This window comes from Odocoileus virginianus, chromosome 10 (genome assembly GCF_023699985.2).
Source record: "Odocoileus virginianus isolate 20LAN1187 ecotype Illinois chromosome 10, Ovbor_1.2, whole genome shotgun sequence".
NCBI lineage: Eukaryota > Metazoa > Chordata > Mammalia > Artiodactyla > Cervidae > Odocoileus > Odocoileus virginianus.
This window is the reverse complement of record NC_069683.1, coordinates 35,875,118-35,898,594: the sequence shown is the minus strand read 5'-3', so window position 1 is coordinate 35,898,594 and position 23,477 is coordinate 35,875,118. Positions and strand designations below refer to the sequence as shown.

Below are 23,477 nucleotides of genomic sequence, written 5' to 3'. Positions count from 1 at the left end.
CCTCCTGCAGCATTAGCCGTGGGGTGAACACATGAACCAGCACGCCCGGCCGTCTTCTTCCCCAGGTCCCTGGAAGCTCAATGCCAAGGTCTACACAGACATAAACTAAATAACCAGTTGGCATGAGGACTATGCAGACACAAACATCAGCTGGTACCAAAGGAGACTCAGCTGGAGAAGGAAGTGGCAGCTTCCAACGTTTGCTGGAGAAAAACTGAAAACCAAGATCTAAGATGATGTGAAAACCATCCTGACTACAATAATGTCAAGAAGAGCAGCAGCCTTGTCACGGCCCCAGTGGCATCCACGGGTACGGGGTAGCTCAGTAAACCATTCCTGAGGGCCCTCACTCACTGGCCCTCATAGGACACACACTTCACAACGCCACAGGCCACCCAGAGCTTGCTTGCCAGCTACCGGCTTTTCTGTTTGCTTTCCAGCAGCTGGGTTTAGGCAGTGGCTGCCCAGTCATGGGGGATTATCCAAGCATGTATTTCCCTTACTTTTCTTATTCTTTTCAAAGTTTATTTTCTGCTATTCAAAAATAAATACATTAATTAAAAGGAGTGGACTGATTTGCCCTCAAGGCATGAATTGGTTTCCCTCCTCCCTGACTGGGTGCAATAAGGCACCATGCCCTGCCTGGTATTGGAATGGTATGCAGTATACTGGCAGGGACCTGTAGACAAGCTGGATCAGCTAGACATCTGAAAGGAGATGGAACGCTTGAGTGGGTCCTATTTCCTGCCCTCCTGGTTCCCATCAAATTAGCCAGGAAGAATCATTTAATAAACATTTGCTAAGTTATCTAGCTAAGACTATGAAAAATACCAAAAAGCGTGGGGACTAGGGGTCTGAACTTGAGAAGCAGAGGCAGCAGAAGAAAGAATGCTACTTCAGGGACCGCTGGCACTTGGGCTTGGAAGTGAGCCTCACTGCATGCTTATCCTGAGACCTCGGGGCAACGATGCCTACCTTATAAAGCTAGGGTGTAGATTAAATAAAATAATACATCTCAAATAGTTAACAAAGGCTGCCGTGTGTTAGCCATTTATTAGGAGCCAGGAAGTATGTGCTAACTGCTTTGTGTGGATTATTTTACCAGATCCTTACAACCTGCCTGTGAGACAGGCACATCCTCAAGCTCAGATGAGAAAACTTAGACTCAGAGAAATCAAAGCATCTACCCCAAACGACACAGTTCATAAGAATCATACCTAGAACACACACCCAGACCCACCAGACTTCAAAGTCCCAGTCTCTGCTCTGCTGCCTGTTGCTCAAAACACTTTACATAACATGTAAATGCCAAACTGGGGGCTGCTGGCTCTCCACCCAGGAGGCATATGGAAAAAAGAGGGGGAGTTTTGGCTGAGAGAGTTTAGGAAACCTTTCTGAAGTAGGCAGGGCTAAATCTTAGCCTTGAAGGGTGAGGCTGGAGAAAGACCAAGAAGGAAAGGAAAGTACTGCAGACCATAAAAGCAAAGAGCTAGAGGCAGGGATGAGCCAGGCAGGTAGGCAGAGAGAGGTGGCAGAGTTTGACCAAGCTGGAGAAAGAGAGAAAGGGGGACTGCTCTGAGCAAGGGATGGGCGCTTGAGCCATTATCTTGGTGGTCGTTCTTTCCGGGATGTTTCTCACCCGAACTCCAGAGGTGCTCCTGTGACTGCTCCTTTGGTCACACAATAATCATGGAGGGAATAAAAAACCACGATTATAAAGGCCCAATAACCCCTCTTTCCCCAAAGCAGGCTTAAAACCTACCTGGAGGAGCAGGCGTTTTTGCCAACTCCCAGCCTATGTTGCTGTGACGACCTGCCAAATCCAGATTCTAGCCCAAGCTCCAGGACACTGGGAATTTGAACACTGCATAAGTACCTATGTATCACCACCACCACCACCCTGGCATTTAAGGTTCCCAGGAAGGAGAAGAGAGTGCAGGTCCCAGGCTGTAGCAGATAACTCTACACGACAGAGTCCCTATCTCACTGGACTTTGTATTCCCAGGACATGGTAGGTACTTTCTCAATAACCTGGACCAAATAGTAAATTCTTCTGCTTAAGGAACACCCCTAGAGTTGGGAAAATCTGGATTATAGCCCATCCTGGAGCCCGGGGTTTAGGTTCACCTTAGCTGAAAAGACCATTTGCCTGTTCATCTCCTGGAAAGGAAGTGCCCCCCGCCTCCAGGAGTGTCTGCTTTGGCCCCCAGCAACCCCATGCACCCTGGACATGGTTCTGAACTCCACATCTAGTGCCTGCTCTTCCCCCTGGGCCAAGCCGTGGATGCCAGCCTCCTCCACTTCTGAGTACAGGTTCCCCCCTAACTCCCAGATCCCCCAGTGTGGGCACTGAGTTCAGTGTCTGTCCTCAGGCACTGCTCCAAATGCTGAAAGCTACGATGCCCTCCCTCTGTCTCAGCTCCTCACCAAGCCCAGCCCAAGCCTCGGACCCACAGAGAAGGTAGAACAGGGCTGAGATGATTTAAGCAACTCTGATCACTAACTTAGCACAAGCCATCATCATGTGCTTTTTTAGAAATAACAGCACCTGGAGGAAGGAGAGGATAAAACTGTAGAAAGGTGTGTTAGGCACTGTCTCCACCTCACCTTCCTCCAGAGAAAAGCAAAGGGGAAATGATGAAGGGGCTTTGTGGGAATGGCCAATTCCTGAGTCTCCAGATGGGCACCTGGGATGAGCAGGGGCGCATGTGTCATTCATTATCTTCCACCGGCCAGTCTGTGGATAAACTACTTAACTCTGAGGAGTCACGGTCTCCTGATCTATTAAATGAAGATAATAACCAATGACCATACAAGGATGACTGTGAAGGCTGAGCAAACTGTAAAGTGCCCTTAGAAATGGCAGATATTTCCCATTCTTGGGAGGCGGGGGCTTCAAGTAAAATATTTGACTGCAAGGGAAATGGGAAACTGGGAACCCATTCTATTTGGCAAACCTTCTAGACAAGGCACAAGCCTTCAGGGATGTCAAAACATTGATTGAGAGCTATTTCCTGGTCTCACACGCTCACTGTCTGGTGAGGGGAAAGCTCCACCCACATTTGTACAAAAAGGCAAAACAAACACGTGTTACTGGACGGATCGTGTGGAGAGGATGGGACATTTCATTCTGGCCTCAGAGTTTTGGAGGCTTTTAAAAATAATATTATAATAATTATTAGCATAATATTTTCTTCGTGAGTGCTTGCTATGGGCCAGGCACCTCTAAGTATTTGCATGGCCCACCTCATTTATTTCTCATAAAAAGCCTATGAACGGGTTCACAGATGATGAAACTGAAGCACAAAGCAATTCACTTCTTTCTTGGCCTCATGCAACTGGTAAATGGTGGAATTGGAATCTGAACCCATCAGACTCTGTTCCTCTAGCACACAGGGGGCGTAGTCAACCAAGACAGATCTCAGAGACTCTCTGCAGCTGAAAGGCTCTGATAAGGCCTGCAGGGATGAGTCGTTGAGGGAGGGCACCGACTCGCTCATGGCCTCTCCTGCTCCTGGGCAGCTCTGACTGCTGGGCCAGGGCCTCCACTCTGACGCTGCCCCGGTCTGTTCAGGCAGTTGGCCACAGCTCTGCACTCCCCAAGGCTCCATGTGGGCACCAAATACCAAGGGAGATTGATGTAAGAAACTGCATGTTAATGTACATTTACATAACGGCTCATTTATGAAGTAATTTGTGCTTATTGTAAAAGGTAGTCAGAGAGGGAAAAAATTTGCGAATTCAGGCTCTGCCTCTTACTCGGCTATGTGACCTCAGGCAAATCTAAGCCTCTCTGAACCTCAGCTTCTTCATCAATAAGATGTGGTTAACAGTGCTCATTTCAGGCAGTCGTTGTAAAGAAGAAAGGAGGTAACATGTCCAGTGTAGCACCTGGCACACCAAAGGGTTAATACGTTGGGATGAATCAGACAGCTTAACAAGGATTTCCATTGGAAAATCATTTTTTCCCACAATATTTTGTGATAATAGTAGTACTTTTAATTAGTATTCACCTGTCACTAAGTTAAATCCGTTACTGGCATTCTCTCATTTAATCCTTAAAAGCATCGCTTTCTTCAATTGGTGTAGCTTTAGAACAACAGAAAGAATATGTCCAACACATTAACTTTACTCATACATGGGGAGAGAGAAATAGACTGTAAAGATGATATACTGTAATATACAAACTTCCTATATGTCAGGTACTGTTTTACAGACATGGAGCTTGAGGCACAAAGAGGTTAAATAACTTGCCCAAAGTAACTCAGCCAGGATTCTTAACATTCTACTCTGGTAAAATAATGAAAGAAAAGTCACAGCAAGAATGTGTAAGTCTCACATTCTAAGAACTTCAGGGATTGGTGTCACCCCCCACAACCTGAGCCCTGTCATCATCCCTCCTCTGCCAGCGTCCACTCTCACCCTCACCCCAGTGCCATGGCTTGCTCCCTAGCTCTGCCCCACCACTCCTAGGAGGAAATGTCAAACCAATGGGCTATTTTAGGTCCCAGCCTCTCTGCCTCAGTCCCCTATATCCTATCCTCTACAAAACCACGGGGGACATCTTCCCATACACTCCTCTACTCAAGAACACTCCAAGGCTCCCTGCTGCCTAGAACTGAAGATCCCAATGGGTTGAAGAGGATCAACAAAGGACTCAGGGTCCCCACAAGATCTGTCTGGAGTAGTCTCCTTCTCTTTGGCCCCAGACTTCTCACTTGCTGGCTTATAAGTTCCAGAACAGGGTGAGAAAGCAAGACTTTTCCTGACCACTCTATTTAAACTTAGAGCACTCCCGACTGCTTCCCTCCACCTGCACCCAACACACCCTCGCTTCCTGCCTGCTTTAGTGTTCTTCAACCACCTCTCATCACCTGGCCTCACACATTTTAAGTCTTTACTGTCTCTCTCCCCCTCCTAGAATAGAAGTCCCACATGGCAAGGGATTTTACCTTCTTTATTTTTCCCTGTTGTAACTGCAGCACCTAGAACTGTTCCTGGCACAGAGTAAGAACTCATAAGGGCTTCCCTGGTGGCTAGTGGTAAAGAATCTGCCTACCAACACAAGAGACATGAGTTTGACCCTTGGTTGGGAAGAGCTCCTGGAAGAGGGGATGGCAACCCACTCCAGTATTCTAGCATGGAAAATCCCAGGGACAGAGGAGCCTGGTGGGCTACAGTCCCTGGCATTACAAAGAGTTGGACATGACTTAGCGACTAAATAATAACAAGAACTCATAAATAACTGCTGAATGAATAAACATTTAAAATGCCTCTAAGAAGCAAGTGTCCAAACAAAACAATGGTGGGGGTATGGCTAGTGTTTCTGGCCTCCTCATTGCTCCTGAGAACATTTCTGGAAGACAGACTAGAGATGCTTTGATTAAAATGTCTAAAGGCCAAAGTCTTCCCAGGATTTACAAGAGTTCCCTGTAAGACCCTGGGCCCTCATCCTCCCATTCCTTTTCTGAACTTCTACACACACACACACCTTCTCTCTATCTATCATACTGAAAGCAGCCAGCATCCATCATAAACTCCTCTGCCAGCCTCATCTCTGAGTCCCACCTTCAAACCAGGCGATTCCCCTCTTCTCCTGGACACCTCTAGAGATGCTCTCATCTTCCTCCCACTTATCCATCTGTACTTTACCTACTCTTGAAGATACAGATCAAATGCAGCCGCCTCTGCTTCCACCTCCTCCAGGAAGCTTTCCAGGCCCTCTCCAGCCTCCAGAAAACACTCCCCCACACCCACTGCTGTTTCCACCAGTCACATGGAAATTAGTCATGAACTACTTTGTCACTTGCCTGTTATGACTGAGCTGAACTGTTACCAAAATCTGTTCATTTAAAAAACAAAACAAAACATGTGTCTTGTTTTCCCAAGAATACTGGGAAGGCTTTGGGAGGAGAGGCTGGGCCTTGACCATATTGTCATCCACATGGCACAGGGCCTGGGGCACACAGTAGGTGTTAAATGTATGCTTTTTAATTAACTGCCCAACATAAGCAAGGCACCGTCCCAATCAGGTCACTTCCTCAACTATAGGTACCTGGACTAGCTTCTCCCAATGCCCTGATTTCTTTCTTCAGGGCCTGCTCTGACCTTGGTTATCTGCAAACCCAGTCATGCGCTTGTGTTCTCAAAGGGTATCAGACACTTTCTAATCACACACACCCATGCACTAGGCAGATGAGGATGTCCAGGAAAGAAACGATATGTAAAGTCCCACAGGTCTGGAAAACGAAAGGACATAGTTGTTCCAGGCAAACCCAGACATTCAGAGTGTTTCAATTTGCTCAAATATCAGAGGAGAAAACAAAACAAAAAAAATACACAGTAAAATAAATTAAAAAAAAAAAAAAAAACACATGATGTTTTAGGTGACTTACCACAGAAAACCAACACTTGAGGCCCAGGTGCACCTTCTGAGTACCCGCTCTAAGAAAACTGAGATTAGAACAAAAGGCAGGAAAATGTAAACTGAGATTAGAACAAAAGGCAGAAAAATCTCAAGCTACTTCTGAGCTTGGAGAGATGAGAGTCAGGGAGGAAGGGAGGAAGGGAGGGGGCCTCAGGCTGCAGAACCTCTCTGGGCTGGACCCATGCTGGATCCAGGGAAAGGTCTCCTGGTGTCCTCACTGTGAGGTAAGTGAGCTGTGACCAGCCCGATCACACCTAAGGAAGCAGACACACCTGGGAGCAGAAGGCAGCATGCCAACTCAACCAGCTCGCCAATCAGGACTCCCAGATTATCTATGCTTTTTAAAATTTTGAATGGCAAACGCTTCCCTGGGTTCAAAAAGTACAGATATATCCAGGAAATGTGCCCCTCCTACTCCTGTCACATCAACCCAGTCTGTCCCTGCTCTGATAACTATAGTTATCAGCAGCTTGTGTCTCATCACTGATGGCATTTATGTACATACATGCAAACAGAAATATGTATTCTTTCTTATAGGGGGCAGACTACACACATCCCTATGCCTAGCTTTCATGTTTTAAAGGAATGAACTTGGACTATGACAGCGAGACAGAGGATCTCTACACAAAGAAAAAGAGGTTAGTCTACGTGAAAGGCCCATGAAACAAAAAGACATTCTGGAGGACATGTGTGCAAGGAGAGAGGGCTGAGGGAATATTCTAGAGGATAGGTGTGTGAGGAGAGAGGGCTGAGGGAATATTCTAGGGGATAGGTGTGTGAGGAGAGAGGGCTGCGGGAATATTCTAGGGGATAGGTGTGTGAGGAGAGAGGGCTGAGGGAATATTCTAGAGGATAGGTGTGTGAGGAGAGAGGGCTGAGGGAATATTCTAGGGGATAGGTGTGTGAGGAGAGAGGGCTGAGGGAATATTCTAGGGGATAGGTGTGTGAGGAGAGAGGGCTGCGGGAATATTCTAGGGGATAGGTGTGTGAGGAGAGAGGGCTGAGGGAATATTCCAGAGGACAGCTGTGAGAGGAGAGAGGGCTGCGGGAATATTCTAGGGGATAGGTGTGTGAGGAGAGAGGGCTGAGGGAATATTCTAGGGGATAGGTGTGTGAGGAGAGAGGGCTGAGGAAATATTCTAGAGGATAGGTGTGTGAGGAGAGAGGGCTGAGGGAATATTCTAGAGGATTCGTGTGGGAGGAGAGGGGGCTGAGGGAACATTCTAGAGAACCAGTGTGTGAGGAGATAGGGCTGAGAGAATTCTCCAGAGGCCTCTCGTGGGAGATGACTGAGGTTAAAGCCCAGTCACTGCAGGCACTACTGCTCTGTGATGACCATAATCCCAAGTCAGTCGATGAGAGCCCTTGGGGTTGCAGGGCAGGCAGTGGGATCTACCATTCTGTTGGCATTAAAGCCTCACTGGCTAAAAGCTCCAATCAGCCTCGCTGAGTTCTTCACCTTCAAGAAGAGAGAGGAAGCGTCTATAGGAGAGGGACTAACCTAATTCCCATGGCAGTGACCGAATGGGTACTGACCAGGGGGGACACAGGAAGGAACTGTGGAGGAAAAGCAATCATTTCCTCTGGAACTTGGGAGGGACCGAGAAGGGGAAGTTGGGTCTGAGACTCTAAGGAAACAGACTTTAAATTGCTGAAAGAATAGGAGGGCTCTGGAACCTGAGATTGAGGAAGTAAATGATTCTGATGCTCTGAAATGCAATTCTAACTGTGCAGTGGAGGATGGGGGAAGGGCAGAGGGAGTGAAGACAAGAAGGCACAGATAGGGAGGGGCAGGAGGGTGAGGAGGAGAGGGAGGGCAGACAGGGCTTTTTAGGAAGCAGGCAGCTCACCACTCTGCTTCAGAGCTGGACCTGGTGGCAAACTGACTGGATACGAACTCCCCCTCCCCCTCCTAGCTGTGAAGTCTGGAGCATGTCAGTGAACCCCTCTGCACCTTAATTTCCTCGTTAGTAAGTGAGGATCATGAGAGTATTTCTCTAATGGGGCTGACACAAGAATGAAGTGAGGGCTTTGCTGGTGGCTCAGGGGTTAAAATCTGCCTGCCAATGCAGGAGACTCAGGTTCGATCCCTGGACCAGGAAGATCCCACATGCTGTGCAACAGCTCAGCCCAGGAGCCGCAACTACTGAGCCCACGCGTGTATGGCGACTACTGAAGCCTGTGCACCCAGATCATGTGCTCCACAGCAAGAGAAGCTGCCGCAATGAAAAGCCCGCACACCGCCACGAAGTGCACCCCACACCCACTGGCCACAACTAGGAAAAGCCCGTATGCAGCAACAAAGACCCAGAACAGCCAAAAGAAAAAATAAATTTTTTTCAAAAAAGAGGAATGAAGTGAGTTAGTGTTTACAGAGCCCTCACACGGTGCTGGCATGTGAGTGTGAGAGGACAGAGCCACGTGGTCGCACAGGGAACCTTGACAAGGTGAGTTGTTGAAAAGCGCAGGTCCCATCACTGGGAGAAGGATGTGTAACAAAAGAACCCCCTGAGACAGCCTCCTCCCAGAGCATGAACCAGAGGACAGTCTGAGACGAGCCAAGGCTGCACAACACGCCCAGACTACAGGAAGGGCTGGTGGTCATCTTGAGCCAAGATGAGGTATAAAGGGACTCTGGGAAACTAGACTTTGGCTCTGACTCTGGGCACACGATGGCCCCTGTTGAAGAGAGCTATCCTTAGACCGACACGTCAAGATCCAACACTGAGATGAGAAAGGGTAGCGGGTGGGGGAAGCTTGGATTTTTAGGAAAGGATATTTAGATCATTTCAATGCCATCCACCCCCCTAGTTGGCCTGGAGCGTTGGAAACTCTGGCAAGTGAGACCGCTGAACTGCATCTGTGGAGGCAGTCTGGGGATACCTGAAAGCAGTCCCAGAGCCCTCTGGGAACTGAGAGCATGTGATGTCAAGGAGTGTCCATGCCTTTCTGTGATAGGATTCTTGATAGTTGGTGGAGAATTACGATAGATTTGGCATAACTAGATTCAAAAAGGCATCTGGTTAGAGGTCAGGAAAGCAAAAGGCAGAGACTGAGGCAGGAGTCCCCAGGCAAGCCAATGAAAAATCATGTCAGGAGGGGAGGACTCTAGCAAAGGGTTCTCTGCTAATAAGCATTTTACTGGCAACTTGGGCAATGCTAAGGAAAGCACACTAAACAGGATCCTGAAAGAGCTCAAGGGAAAGGGCTGCACAGAATTTAACACACTGAAATTTAACAGAAATGCTTGTTCTGAATCAGATTGGAGGAGGCTTGCACTTAAATTCTAAAGAACATGTTAAGGACAGGGGAGAAGAAGCTTAGCAACACCCCATGTTAAAAAGATCTGGTGAGGAGAATTCCATGGCAGTCCAGTGGTTAGGACTATGCAGTGGGTACAGGTTCGATTCTGGGTTAGAGAACTAAGATTCCGTAAGTTGTGTGGTACAGTCAAAAAAAAAAAATTTTGTCAGGAGTAATGTCAGTGAGTCAAAAATGTAAAGTAGCTGCCAGAAAAACTGATGCAATCTTGGGCTGCATTAAAAGAAATAGAATGGCCTGAATTAGGGAGGGGATACCTGCCTTCCTCTGCTGTGATCATACCACACCATGAATACGACAGATGGTCTGGTTACTAGCTTCGCTGTATTAGAAAGATACAGACAAAAACGGAGTTTGTTCAGAGAAGAACCACAAGAAAACACCAGAACCCACATCAAGGGTTGTAAATCTGGAAGAAAACTCAGGAGAGAACAAGAGGGCTGTCTTTAAGTATCATACTTCACTTATTAGAAGGTGGGCATTTTTTTCAGTTACAGAATGTCTGAAAGCAGAATTATCTTATAATACCCTAGCATCTAACAGTCTCTAGGCCAGAGTGCAGCTGTGGCATAGTTGTCATTGCCTCATTGCCACTATCAAATGGAAATTTGACTATTATTCCCCGTGACATGTCTGGACAACTGCAACCCTCAACATTTCAGGAGCCAGAACATTCAAGGACCATTTGAGGAAGAAACGTGAATCCTAGATAAAAGGATTCCAAAGACAATAGAGATTAAGAAATACATCACCACTTCACCAGAATATAATATGTTTAAAAAACCCCAAAAAGGAATATATTGATAACTCTGAGTCAAAAAGTGATTTGAGAGATTTGGATTCCAAAAGTAAAGACATTTTGAAAATGCTGTAACTAATTTCTTTTCTTTTTATGTGGATGCAAGAGTGATATGGACAAAAAACTTATATCTAAAGTCTAAGAGAATTCTTTCAGTAAATATAAACATTTTAAGTGATAACAAAGTATTGTTCTTCAGTTTAACTGGAAGTACTTTCTATGTCTTGCAGGTTCATAAGAGAATGGTATATCTTGCAATCAACAATATCACAGATTTGATTTAAAAGACAGTGTCTGGGGACTTTCTTGGTGGTCCAATGGCTAAGACTCTGCATTCACAATGCAGGGGGGCCAGGTTCAATCCCTGGTCAGGAAACTAGATCCTACATGCTGCAACCAAGAGTTTATGTGCCACTAAAGATTCTTTATGCCACAACTAAAAAAAGATCACATACGCCACAACTAAAAAAAAAAACAAACCCTCTAGCCACAATGAAGACCTGATACAGCCAAATAAATATTAAAAAAAAAAAAAAAGTATCTGAAGAGCTATCAACTGGAAGAGAGACTAGAGTATCCTTCTCTATGATTTCAAGGAGGAAGAACTCGGCCCAGATGCCAGAAGCTATAGGGAGCCAGTAGGGGGTATAGGAGGCACTGTCCAAAGATGGAATGGGTCGCCTCAGAGGCGAAACCCAGGCTGGACCACACTGGGGAAACCAAGTACCCATGTGACAGACCCATGGTCCCAAGGTCTGACTGAGAAAACTCACCACAAAGAGAAAGGCGACCCGTCTTTCTTTGTTACCCACCTACGTGCTTAGCTCAGTTATTCTCTTAAAAAGTCACCACTTGAAGATAAAAGCCATTTAGGGAAGAGCACTGAATGGGGGATCTGAAGCAAAGTGGGACGTGGCCTGCAACTGTGCTCTTAGACTCCGGTGGGCCAGCTGGGGGCCAGCTACATGCCTGCTATGTGCCAGGCGTGTGACAGGTGTGCTACGTACACTGCCCCAGTTAATCCTCACGGCCCCCCGTGAGACAAGCACTGTCACCCCCATCTTACAGAAGAGAAGCCTGACACCGAGAGAAAGTCAGTGGATTTACCGAGGTGTTACTGCCACTCTGAAAGCCATGGTCACTCTCTGACAACATCCTTCAAATAGAGGGACCTCCAAAAGTTTTGACTGGCAGAATGAATGGAGTGCGCAGCTGAGCAATTAATGAATGAACCAATTTGGCCTCATATTGGCAGCACAGATGCTAGGAGAACAAAGAAAGAGGAAAGCTGTCTCAGCGTTCCATCCCCACCCTATATCAGAAGCTCCCACAAGCACAAAACTCATGCCATTTGCTCACTGCTGAAGCAATTTATTCCAACACATAAAGCAAGGGTGTTTCTGAGACGTCTATGGCAGAGAGCAGGTGCCAGCAGCTCTGCTCAAATGTCAAAGCTGTAAGCACACCAGGCTGCCATGCCTCCCACCTGCCAGGTTAACACTGGAGCAGGCAGAAGCTGAGCTCAGCTTTTGTCCCTTCCCAGGGCCAGGATGTCCAGAGGGCTGGAGAGTCAGCCAACTTCCCGCCCTATGTGTTCCAGTTGCCTGGAGACATCCAGTCCAGTCCCAGGCCAGCCGGCCCAGGCTTCCTCCTCCACTGGGGAGATCAACTCAAAGTGGGCACCAGACACTAGAGCAGCACCCACCTGAAGGGGATAGTCAGGGGCTTATGAGACCATAGAAGGTGGAGAATCAAGTCATTTCTGATGATGACCCACAGTGCTCCGTGAGCAGGTGACATCTGTAGAAATGATTCTAATGAAGGAGGAGGGGATCATGGGGGTCCTTGCCCAGTCCAGCTTTGCTGCCTCAGCCATGTGCAGGCGCGTAACACCTTCTCTTAATCCATCGGTACCCACTTCCAGGGGTTCAGCACCCATGACTCCCCTATGCATGCCCGAGGCTGACCCTGAGGGAGGAGACCTCTTGTAGCAAGGCGGTGAAAAATAAGGGCAATTACTATTGTTCTACAGAAGACAGAGCCACCGAAGCACAGAACAGGCACACTGAGGGGCACAGAACGTGATAATGGCCCCTATTCTAAGGCATTCCAAGTAGGCTGCCTTCCTGATCAACTGAAAGATAGGGTTTGCCCATACTGACCCCCTTCACACAGAAGATGGTGAGACAAAAGCACAGACAAGGCCTTAGGTGGGCCCGGCCTTAAGCACCCCTCGACCCTTCTGTTGCCCAACCCCCACTACCGTCTGGTCAGAGTATCTGTCCAGCACACGGAGGGCAGCGCAGACCTCCTAACAGATTGCCCACCCCTGATTCTTGCATGAGCTTATCTTGCACAACCTGATCTGCCTGAAGGAGCGCTCTGACCATCCCTCTCCACCGCCTGCAGGCTTAGGGCCATACTCACCCCTTTCACCAGTACTCAAGACTAGCCTGATTCCAGCCTCAGCTTCCACAGCTCCCCCAGGCAGCCCCCGCATTTCTACCACATGACATCCTGAACATACCCTAATGTTTCCACATCTCTGTGCTCTACCTCTCCCCACCTCTGCCTATGGAAATCCTATCTTTCAAGGCCCATCTCAATGACCAACTGCAGCCTCCTCCAGGAGGTCTCCCCTGACTCCCTCACACTGCGACTGTCTAATGCAACATTCCAAACTCTTATCTTGATGTGTGGGCATCTGTGGGCTTGTCTAAGGCACCTCCCTCCACATGTTAGATGAAAGCTCTGCTTCTGTCACTCAGCACAGTACCCCTCGGCATGGCAGCTGAACACCAAGATCTAAGGAGCATGGGTCACCATGCTCCATGCTGGCCCAGACAGCACCCGATTTACAGTTGTCTCTGATTCCTTCGTCCACCTACTTCTAGCTGACTCATTCCCCATTCTCTCAAGGTTTAGCTCTCAGCTGACAGTTAATTGGAGATAAACTAATCAACATAGTATCTTTCCCAGTTAAATTCTATATTTTTAACAAAGGCCCTTTGGAGACAAGGGCTGAAGACAAAGGTGGGAATTTTAGGCCCCAAAACTCTGGAGGCAGTAATTCTGATAAGTGAAGATGTTGCACCAAACCGCTGTTCAAGCTAGTGCTACCAGGGTGCTAATTGTTTCAGTCATGCCTGACTCTCTGCTAGCCCGTTGGACTGGAGCCCGCTGGGCTCCTCTGTCCATGGGATTCTCCAGACAAGCATACTGGAGTGGCTCACCATACCCTTCTCCAAGGGATCTTCCCTACCCAAAGATTGAATGCTTATCTCTTGTGTCTCCTGCATTGGCAGACAGGATCTTTACCACTAGTGCCACCTGGGAAGCCCCAATTCAAAGCAGAAGAGGCCTGCTAGAAAGAGGAGGTGCAGCTTGGTGCTGCAAAAGGCAAGGCCAAATCCAAGTATGCTGCCCAAGCCTGGTCACAGGCTCACAGCCTGACAGAAATGGAGGGTGGAGAACAGACTCTGACCTGGCTGGGTGACCTGGAGCCAGGAACTACACATTCTGGCCTCCACTCAGTATCAAGAAACCTTGATACTTCCCTGGCAGTCCAGTGGTTAAGACTCCATGATTCCACTGAAGAGGGTGTGGTTCCCCTCCCTGGTTGGGGAACTAAGATCCCACATGCTGCAAAGTACAGCCAAAAAAACTCAATTAAACATACAAAAATACAAGAAGCATCTGAGCCTCAGTTTCTCCATAGGTGGAAAAAAAACAAGGTGGCAGGGGTGAGAACTAGATGATCTCAGAGGTCCCTTCCAATCTGACATCTCAAGTTTCTATGACTCATAGTCTCTAATTGTCCTCCCTCCTGAGAGGTCAGTATCATTTGAAACTACCTGCTTCCACTCTCCCCTTACCCTAAGCCCCACCTGAGTCCAAAGGGAAAGCTAAGGCTAAAGATCTCCCAGCCAATCAGCAGGCAGCATTCAGCAGGCAGGCCCCTCTCAGCATAGAGAGAGGAAGGGGCAGAAGTGGGGGAAGATGTTGGTTTCTATGGACATACAAATGCTACTCTCTCTTACTCCATTTGTCCCAACCCAGAAAGACAGTCAGCTGATTGCCTTTGCTTCCCTGACCTACCTTTTTAAGAGATTACCACTGCCTGCCAAATGTAAGTGCTGCCCTAAAATCAGGACATATAAGGTCTCTCTGCCTGGATCTGAAGGGTTTCAAATGGGTAGAGAGAGCATGATGAAGAATGAAACTTGGAGGCAATCTAGGCCATGGTGTGCAGACCTGCCAATTAAAGTTCTTTAAAAATAGCCTCTTTCTTCTCTTATGCTGAAGATAAAGATGAAGTTTCAGCAATAAACAGACATCTGCTGGAGCTTCTGAAGAAGATTACAGCATAAACACCCCCAGAGAACAGCCATAAACAGCCCAGAGCTTTCTACAGGGGCCTGCAGCCTCCCGCTCACCAACAGTAGGGGAGAAGTGAGGGGATGGAGGGACAGAGGAAGAGGTGGTATTCAGAGGCTGGGGAGGACACAGAAGGAAGAGGTGGTGGGGGAGAGCCCAGCTTGGCAGTAAATGGAGAACTGGCTGCCATCTGCAGGGAAATAAAAGCTCAGGGATCCACCAAGAAAATTTCCAGGAAGTCATCCAGAGGATTCCATGCCAGTGTCATTCATTCTGAAAATGGGTCACTCCTTACAAGTGGAAAAAAACTGACAGTTTTGAGTGCCTACCTAAGTGGGGCACTTCACAAATATTTTATTTCTACATCAATTCCCTGAGTTCAGTGTGATTATCTCCTTCTTTTTGTTTTTGTTTGTTTTTATGCAGACTAAAACACTAGGGTTCGTTGATGCCCAAGGCCACATGGCTCCGATTCAAACCCAGGTCTGTCTTAGCACATTTGTTTGTTTTTGCCTCTGTCACCTGCACCCAGAATGTTCCCCTGAGGTTTATTTTCAGTGCCCAGACTCTCTGCACCCACAAATCCAACCCACGGAGGGTCCTAAATGGGAGAGGCGACAGAGCAGGGTAGAAGGGCAGGAGTCAAGCCATGCCTGGCTAATTCAGATAACTGCTGAGTCTCAGCAGCCCTATGGTTTTCCTATCGTGGCTTCCCAGCCTGAGAGAGGAGTGAAGAGGGAACAGGCACAAATATTTGCCTAAACTATCTGGAAGGAGCCACAGGAGACTGGGGACAGCAATGCCACTGAGGAAGAGAACTGAGAACTGGAGGACTGCTTTTCATTGAATTCTCTTTGTACTGAGTGAATATGTTACCATGCACCCATGTATGTGTGGAGTGAATAGCCTCATCTGTGTGGGGGGTGGTGAATGTCATGTATCCAGGTATGTGGGGAGGGGTGGCTGGGTGAGCACCACCATCTATGCATGTGTGTGTGGAGGTGAGTAGCATCACTTGTGTGTGGGGTGTGTGTGTGTACATGGGGCGGGGGAGGGTGAGTACCATCATCCATGCATATGGTGGGGGAGGGGTGAATCTTTTTCTTTTTTTGGCTACACCATGCAGTTTGTGGGCTCTTATTTCTCCCACCAGGGATTGAACCTGGGCCCTTGGCAATGAAAGTGCAGAATCCTAACCACTAGACCACCAGGGAATTCCCATGGATGAGTCATTTTTAAGAGAGCCCAAGATGTCAGGTACAAGGTAACAGACACACCCAAGCTGGAGATAGTGACCCGGACCAAGCAAGAAGTCCTGGGTCCCCTGGTCACAGCAAGCCTGGAATCCAGAAGAATCTTCCTCCCTCTCTCACATCAGTAACTTGCTGCAAGCCCAGGCAGATGGCCAGAAGCTCTGAGCATGAACCCCTTGGTCTCCAAGGCCGCAACCAGTTGCATGATCCCCCATGACATCCCCTGAGGAAAGGGAGTGAATCCTCTCCTCGAGGGTCTGGAGAGAGGCTTCCCTGACTCCCCTGCTTAATCCTCTATTCTGTCCTTTTCTCCCACTATCAGATTTCTCACCCCTCCAAGCAGAGAGCTCCTGACTGTTATCACCTTTGTATTCCGTTGTGCAAAAGCCCGGCAGTCCTGACATGTGGAGTCATCAGCGCCCCAACTTTACAGTAGCCGTGAACTCCACAGGCTGCACCTCAACCCACCATGCTGCTCCCCTGAGATGAAGGTGTCCAACAGAAGGGTTCAGCAGCTCTGCCAGGCCCCCAGCAGCTTTCCTTGGTGATCGGAACGTCCAAGTGACTTTTTCCCAGGCACTTCTTAATCCTCCCCTACACTTCATTCTCCTGGCCCTGGCACAAGTTAAACCCTAAGATCCTGCAACTCTTCACCATATACAGTCAGTTCTCAGATCAGTAGCCAAGGCCAACCATTCAGAGTCACCAGAGCCAAGTAGTAGTTTCCCCATCTTAACACACTGATACTACAGTGCAGGACGAGATGTTCTTAGACTCCCCCTCTGTCTCTGGCCTGGTTGGGTTTCTGCACTAGGTGTGTTAGGAGCTACAGCCTGCAAATGTTCCATTAAACCTGCTGCTGCAGTGGCTCAGGGATCAGGGGCTGCTGGCCGACTCTTGGCTATCCTACCTTGGTGCCTTCAGAAAGAACATCGGCACTAAACGCCCTCCACTGCGTGGGAAAGGGAAAACCTGAGCCCCAAACCAGCAGGAAACAAGCCCCTGCCTTGATCTCTGTATTCCTCGAAGAGAAAGCTGACCAAGCCTTGGAAAGAATACAAGAGCAGCAAGGTCTCTGGATACCACCAGGAGAAGAGGGGTTCAGGTGGGGAGGGGCAGGGAAATTGCTCTGACTCTCGGGGGAGAGAAACACCAGCGCAAGTACAGAACACACTAAAATCCCAACCCTACAAACACCGCACCGTCTGCACACAAACACACACAACTTGCTGCCAGCCACCAGGGAGACACACAGGTTTTCCTGGGAAAAACTGCAGTAATATTTAGAGCAATTGCATTTAAGAAACGATGCAATACCTAGTATCAGACTTCCCCAGTGGTTCAGCGGTAAAGAGTCCACCTGCAATGCAGAAGATGTGGGTTCAATTCCTAGGATGGGAAGAACCCCTGGAGAAGGAAATGGCAACCAACTTCAGTATTCTTGCCTGGGAAATCCCTGGACAGAGGAGCCTGGCAGGCTACAGTCCATGGGGTCTCAAGAGAGTCAGATACGACTTAGTGACTAAACAACCACCACCATACCTGGTATTCACAAACGGCTCTTCCTCTGGGACACAGGGATGGACACTTCCTCACTAGCTGGCAGAGAAGGGAAGCATCTCAAAAATCACACTCCACTGTGACCCAGCCCTGAGATGAAGGTTTGTTTGTGACTAGAGGGCCCATGTCCCCGTCACCCCCACTAACCCTGAGTTCAGAGACCAGATGATCAGGGCTTGAGAAGGAGGAGCCTTATCAGCGCAGAGCAGCTGTGCTTTCTACCTCGGAGGAGATGGTAGGGAGGAAAACAGAAAATGGTGGAGGGAGGGGTCAGGGCCCCCCGAAGTGAGGTGAGTGGGGCATCTGGCCATCAGGCACTTTCCCAAGGGGATGAGACAGGCCGTCTGAGCCTGAAGCTTTGCCCTGCCTGCTTTTTCTTAACCCACTATGTTATTTCTGTCTTCTTTTGATATCTCCAACTCCCTGAATAAAAAAAATCAAAAGCAAGAGCCTACCAAGAGAACGATTTCATTCTGAGGAAACCAAAATGAAATTCTCATGAAAGAAAGGGAGGTGGTACAAAGGGAAAGAGGGTCAGGCTCCATGGATTCCGCAGCTTCCTGTCTCCGCAGCTCCAGCTTCCTTAGGTATAGGAATTCCCTGGTGGTTGACACTTTCACTGTATGGGTCTGGGTTCCATCCCTGGTCAGGGAACTAAGATCCTGCAAACTATGCAGTGAGGCCAAACATTAAAAAAATGTAAATAAAAACACACAGATATACTCTTTAAAATAATGTCAAAAAATAAAATAGGCAAATATCAAAATCCCAATGGGTATAGGAACCCATCCACACATAAAACTGGACCGAGTGCACGTATAATCTTGTTTACCTATGCAAATCAGTTGAAGGAAGTTCTCTTTTTTAAGAGGAAAAATATCCCCAAATATTTTTATTTTCCATTTGAACAATAAAACATTTCTATTATAAAAATTTTAGAAAAACACTGAGAAATAGAATATACAGGAAAAAATTAACTCTATCCCCACCATATAGAGAGAAAAACAACCTTCTCTTATACTTAATGGCTAGTGGAAAAGCTTGTTTATGTTTAAGAAGGACGAGGAGTAAAAGAAAAAAGCCTCCTCATTTAGGGTCTATTTGCAGAGAAGGGTCTTTGCTGAGTGGGTCAGAAGATGGCTATCAGAGAGCCCAGCACCTCGGAGAGATCTGACAAGGAATCCAGGTGTGAAGCATGTTATCTGGGGAGGGAACACACCTCATCCTTCTCGCTGAGCCTCTGGTCTCCTTCATTAGGACGCCTACAAAGGTGCCGATGGCGATACTATCTCTTTACCATAAATTCAGACCAGACACGGAAAGGTTTTAAGTGTATGTTTTCTGTCACGGTCTGTCAGTTGCAGATGGATAATGATTTGAGAAGAGCCCACACCTTGCCCAGGTATGAGGCCAGATAGAGAAGGCTCCCAAAGGCACAAGGCAAGAATCTTGCACTGCCCAGAGAGAGGTGGACAGCATTCTCTGGGCAACCCAAGGCCAAATGCCTGACTCCTAGTGTGGTAATCCCTGTGGCTGCATAAGTCAGGATTCAGAGCTTGGACAGAAATGACCTCAGTCCCTGTCAGCCCCACGTGTGATTTGGGGAGGCCAGTTGCTGATCAGGGCACCTCGGCAGCTGCCTGCACTCCCCACACCGCAAACCAGAGCGCCAGAGAGCACGGCAAATAGTTATCCTATTGTTTCAGGATGTTTACAGGCTGACGCTTGCAGAGGAAATGTCCACACGCGAACAAGTCATCTCTTTTTTTAAAAAAAAAACCTCTTATCTAAACAGATGCACGGGCAGTCACACAAATCCACCACAGGATTCATTCATTCAATATGTATTTCCTGAGTGGCTCCAACATCACTGGGCAGATGCTCACCACGCCCCTGCACCATCCCAGAGACAGCACTGGGAATCCCACAGAGCACAAAAGCAGACTTGAGCATCAAAGGGTTCGCTGTCCAGTGGGAGATTTAAAAACGGAGGATAAGGGTAACGGCTGGATAAAAGCAGAAGTGCTGCAGAGGGGGTGGTGCTCCAGACTAAAGTAGGCGTAAAAGGACTACCAACCAAATGCAGCACACAGACTTTGTTTGGATCGTGATTTGAATAAACTCATGATGAAGGTCACTTCATCTGAATATATACAGATGAGACCAAAGAGTTACTGCTGATTCTGCTACATGCAATAATAGTGATGTGGTCATGAAAGAACCTTCTCTTTAAAATAGATAGGGAAGAAAAAAAAGAGAAAGAGAGAGATGAAGCCAGCCTGGCATGATCTTAGTTGCTGAAGCTGGATAATGAGTATTTGGGGCTCATTATACTATTCTATTTTTGTGCTTGAGAATGTTAATGATTGGGGGGGGTGGGGACTGCACTGCACAGTTTGTGGGATCTTAGTTTTCCAACCAGGGATAGAACCCAGGCCCTTGCAGTGAAGTGCCCAGTCCTAACCACTGGACTTCCATAATTATGCCATGTTTATGAGCGTTTTAAATGCCATTTCATAGTGGGGTGGAAAGAAATGTTCACAAATAATTACAACATAAGCTGGGGAGTCATAAGCACGACAGAGGGCTGCACACACCAAGCCTCCAAAGTTCAGAGGATGGCCACAGTTTTTTCCTGTTTCTCTTAGTGTGGAATTCACCACTCAGACCTTATTCATGCAGAGGAAGACCAGAGTCCTAGTTTGGTCACTCACTAGGCCTGTAATTGGAGGTAAGTCCCTGAACCTCAGTTTCCTCATCTGTAAAATGGGAATAACCTTACATACTTCTTCAGAGGGCTACTGTGAGAATCAAATGATATAAAGAATGAAAAAAAAAAAAAGAATGAAAAATTCCAGCTTGATATACAGTGTTCCCTTTTCTGGTTCTTTAAACAACAGAGACTCTCTAGCCCTGGAAAGGCCTCAAAGATTGACAATGTTCAACCCAAATCTTCTTGCACCTAACCCCACTCCTCTTGGCAGAGACAAGGCTCTCCCCCAAGAAGGCAGGACCTCTACTCTCAGTAGAAGGGAGTGAAAGGAACAGGGCCCCTGACTGGGAGGCACACCCAGATGGGTGTGGACGTGGGTGGAGAAAAGAGAGACACATTCCCAATCACAGGCAGAGAGGGATTACTCAGTGCTCCTTAAAGTTCCTGGGAAAAGGCCTCCAATGACCAAACCACAACCAGCCTCAGTCCATAAGCTGATTTATACTAAGGTGTAACTAACTGGTATTAAGCTAATCACAATTTTCTTTCAGAAGGGAAGGATGAGCAGAAAACCAGCCCTGGGCCTGAAGAAGGAAAGAGGCAGTGATTTCATTTTTTATAAACTCCAACTGTGGATCTCAGTCACCTTACAATCACAACTAGCGTACCTCAACAACTGCCCTCCCTCCTAAAAAAACAAAATAAAACTAGAATCGGTCCTAAAGTAGAGATTATTGCAAATAACAGTCTTCTAAATCATTGTAGCAGTCAGCTCTCAGAGGTAGGTTCAAGTCAATGGCAGAAGCAGACTTCCCCCTCAAACCACCCAGACTCCAACAATCAACCCCTTCCCCTCGCAGCATGACCAACGCCTGCCGTCACCTTTGAAGGACAGGGTGGGCAAGGCGTCTGCAGGCTGAATAACTTGGCTAACCTGGGTCAGTTCAAGTGCTCTGCTTTAAAATAAAAAAAGAAAAAGAAAAAGCACCCAGGGGACTTCCCTGGCAGTTCAGTGGTTAAGACTTCGCCTTTCAAGGCAGGGCATGCGGGTCTGATCCTTGGTCGGGAGCTACGATCCACATGCCTTGTGGCCCAAAAAACTAAAACAAAACTAAAGCAATATTGTAACAAATTCAATAATGACTTAAAAAATGGTCCACATCAAAATAAATAAGAAGCACCCTCAGGATCTTTGGACAGAATCTTTTCAGAGGCGAGGAGCCTACAACACAGCACACTCACTCCTCACAGCCATGGGTCAGCAGGAAGAGCACTGGACCTGAGCTTTGGCAGTCTGTTTGAAATCCTGGCTATGCCACTTTCTATGTGACCTTGGGCACTTACCCTACCTGGGTCTGTTTCTCCATCTCTAAAATGAGGAGGGCAAACCTTTCAGGGCTTTTTAATTGCCGTTAAATTGGCTTCAAATGTGCCACAAGGCAAGACCCGTTCCTCAGTAGGCACTTAATAAAACCATCTTCTCTCTACTTGAAGGCCAGTTCTTACTGCAATGAGTTTCCACAGCATCATGTGGGGTGCCTGGAGACCTGAGCCCCCCTTGGGTCCCCCTCCCCTGGGAAAGGGACAGGAACAGAGCTGGCCTAGAGACCCAGAGCACCCGGGGAAGCAAACATCTCAGGGCCAACCAGCTGCTGACTTCTCCTACCAGGCGCCCAGAAGGGAACTGGTTGGGACTTCATCTTTCAGGGACACCACCGAAGACTAGTGAGCAGGCGAGACTGACGGAAAGAGGTCCCCACACTGCTTAAGGTCCCCAAAGGGCCCGATGAGCCTCCAAATAAAAGCTCTTTGGCTTTAGAATAAACAATGTAGAAGGAGACGCACGTTTATTCTGGTTTCAACACGCCTCCTCCCGATCCGGCAAAGGCTGTTCCCAGTTCTGCCGAAAGGCTGGCCTAGGATAAAGTTAACCCCACCTGCCCCGGCCTGGAAGTCAAGTCAGCGAGCACTTTTACCCGGGGCCAGTCCGAAAGGGCAAGCCCGGCGGGGGTGCTCCGGCGCCTGGGGTGAGTGCGTGCTGCTAGGGGAGCGAGGTTCAGAAAAAGACAGCTCCACGGTCCCTCGGGCCACCGTCCCAGACCCAGTCCCAGCCCGCAGGCGGCCAGGCCACCGACATTTGGCCCAACTTAACTTCCTGTTAAGGAGGGAGGGGAACCCGGCTGGGGTATGGGGTGCGCCCAGCGAAACGCCGGGAAAGAACGTGACCGGCTAGGAGCCCAAATCATGGGAAGATAAGTTTGGGGATGATCTTCTGCCCCGTTGGCAGGCGGTACTGCTGGGGCGTCCTCCCACTCCATGTCGACGTTTGGGTATTTTTTAGGCTTAGAATTGAAGAATTTGGGTGTTGTGGGGCGGAGTAAGAGGTAGCCGAGGTACTGCGTTCTAATGGGTTCAGAAAGCTATCGGGGTACACCGGCCTCCCTGGGCAGCGCCACCTGCTCGCTGGGCGCCTGGAGGGGAGGGTCTGAGGCGGGAGATGCTGCCGCCGCACCTGACCCTCCCCGGCGCCAGCCAGGGCTCAGAGTCCAGGTTCGGCTACCAAGGTCCCCGCCCGCTCTTCCTGGAACCCCGCTCTCCCCTTCCCTCCTGTTCCCCCCACCTTCTTACCGAGGGCGGCGCCGGCTGCCGAACCTCGAGTCCAGCCTCTATTCTCGCCCAGGGCCGCGGGCGCTGTGGTCAGAACCCGGAGGCCGCCTGCCGAACTGTGAGCTAGCTAGGCGGCCCCGCGCAGGCTTAGCCCGGCGAGCGCCTGCGGTTCTGCGCCTTGCGGCGGACAGGACCGGGAGACGCCCCCATCTGCGGCGAGACCAATGACAGGGCCACCGGCGGCGCAGCCCCGCCCCCAGGTCGAGGCCCGTAGCCAATGGCAGCGCGTCGCGGAGCCCACCCCCAACCCCGCTCTCGGCCCGCCCCGCCCCTGGGGGGCCAGCTGTCACCGCGGCAGCCGCGGGCGCACGTGGGCTGTAGCCCGGCCCTAGAGTAGGGAGCAGCCCGGCGCTCCCATCA

General features: G+C 48.7%; 1 protein-coding gene and 1 non-coding gene across 4 annotated transcripts in view; one reads left to right on the top strand and one right to left on the bottom strand.

Annotated features, from left to right (window-relative positions):
* The window catches only part of MICAL2 (microtubule associated monooxygenase, calponin and LIM domain containing 2), a 229,848-nt gene extending 206,573 nt beyond the window's left edge, over window positions 1-23,275 (bottom strand). The window contains exon 1 of one of the 3 annotated variants that reach the window (XM_070473390.1): window positions 23,079-23,275. The gene's annotated coding sequence lies outside the window, so the exon portion shown is untranslated. The remainder of the gene's footprint in view (window positions 1-23,078) is intronic. The other 2 variants (XM_070473388.1, XM_070473389.1) reach the window with 2 other exon arrangements.
* On the top strand, window positions 10,851-10,923 carry TRNAV-CAC (transfer RNA valine (anticodon CAC)). Its single transcript has one exon. It is a non-coding gene; the product is annotated as a tRNA-Val (tRNA).
* Window positions 23,276-23,477: the final 202 nt, after the last annotated feature.